Source organism: Poecilia formosa, unplaced genomic scaffold (assembly GCF_000485575.1).
Source record: "Poecilia formosa unplaced genomic scaffold, Poecilia_formosa-5.1.2 Scaffold678, whole genome shotgun sequence".
Taxonomy (NCBI): domain Eukaryota; kingdom Metazoa; phylum Chordata; class Actinopteri; order Cyprinodontiformes; family Poeciliidae; genus Poecilia; species Poecilia formosa.
Genome location: NW_006800617.1, coordinates 32,809 through 34,104, shown reverse-complemented (window position 1 = coordinate 34,104; position 1,296 = coordinate 32,809). Strand labels below are relative to the sequence as shown.

The 1,296-nt window shown below is 41.5% G+C and overlaps 1 protein-coding gene and 1 long non-coding RNA gene across 2 annotated transcripts in view; both read right to left on the bottom strand.

Annotated features, from left to right (window-relative positions):
• LOC107834589 (uncharacterized) overlaps positions 1–990 on the bottom strand; it is an 18,534-nt gene extending 17,544 nt beyond the window's left edge. The window contains exon 1 of the long non-coding RNA XR_001660388.1: positions 669–990. This is a non-coding gene — a long non-coding RNA (uncharacterized LOC107834589). The remainder of the gene's footprint in view (positions 1–668) is intronic.
• The window catches only part of LOC103130804 (proenkephalin-A-like), a 26,446-nt gene that overhangs the window by 18,416 nt on the left and 6,734 nt on the right, over positions 1–1,296 (bottom strand). The gene's annotated exons all lie outside the window — the stretch shown is intronic.

Genomic DNA, 1,296 nt, shown 5'->3' with positions numbered 1-1,296 from the left:
TGGTTCCTTTTTCCACATAATGTAACCGGTAGTGTTTATGATAAAAAAAAAAAATAATAATAATAATAATTATGTGATCAGTATCGGTGATTGGCCCTCAGTATCGGGAGGAAAAAACCTGATCGGCACATCTCTAATGTATAGTAAATTATAACTACCGTACTGGCAGGACCTGAACTGTCACTGATAGACTCCAAGCTGCTGTGCGCATGCGTAGTGTTGGAACTGCCTAATGTGTTAAGACTAGCTAGTCATTTTGCGCTTCACCATGGGAAAATATAAGTTTTCACAATTTTGGCTCGATGATCTGAGATTCAAAGACTAGCAATGAGTGAAAGGCATTTTGTAAAATATGCAGGAAAAAAATCTAAATTTGACCTGCAACAACGTGACGGTGATCAAATCAGACCGACCGGAGGATCCACCATTCATCAGCAGCGGATTCCTGCGCGGGTTGAGGCTCCACCATGGAGCAGATCCCCGTTTCATTTATTGGTGCTAAATGAAGCAATGTAACTTCAAACTCAAGCTCAGCTACGAGCTAAAGTTTTACCAGCGATGCAATGGGAGCTGCAGACAGGCAGCAGACCTCGCTGACTCTAAAGCTAGCACTCAGAGGTTTAAAGCCACAGGCTCTGCCTCACCTGCCTTCCCTGACCACACCTCACTGCTACACGCAGACTCGTTGCCATAGCAACAAACAGCTCCACCATATGTATGAGGATTTAACACCATAAAACCCGCAAACGTTTCCCACACAAAGGCCAACATGTTCAGTCCTTAATAGTTTCATGTTTTCAGGCTTGATGTTTATTTTGGGATTATAAAATGATCATCTGAACACAGCGGTGGTTGATTAGCTAATTTAAACAGCTGCTCCAATTGTAAGGATGATCTGACAGAGTTGGTGTGTTGGTCACCAAAACACCGAATTTTGCTGCACATGAGCATTTGTTTATTAAACTTTTCAATGACCTGTGAAATATGATACCCTTGAACAGGGGTCCCCAAACTTTTCCCTGTGAGGGCCACATAACTTTTCCCTTCTCTGGTGGGGGGCCGGAGTCAGTTTGTAACAGAAAAAGTGTGACGTTTACAGAAGTGCCTAAATGTAAAATGTATTGTTTTCCAGAAAGCACAATCAAATAACCGTCTCTGGGTTCTTCGCAGAACAAAAGTCAGGAAATAAATAATAACACTATTAATGAAATAAATAATAACCAAATAACCCTCTCTGGGTTCTTCACAGAAAAAGATCCAGGAAGGATTATTGTCCGTATTTTCCTAACTATGAGC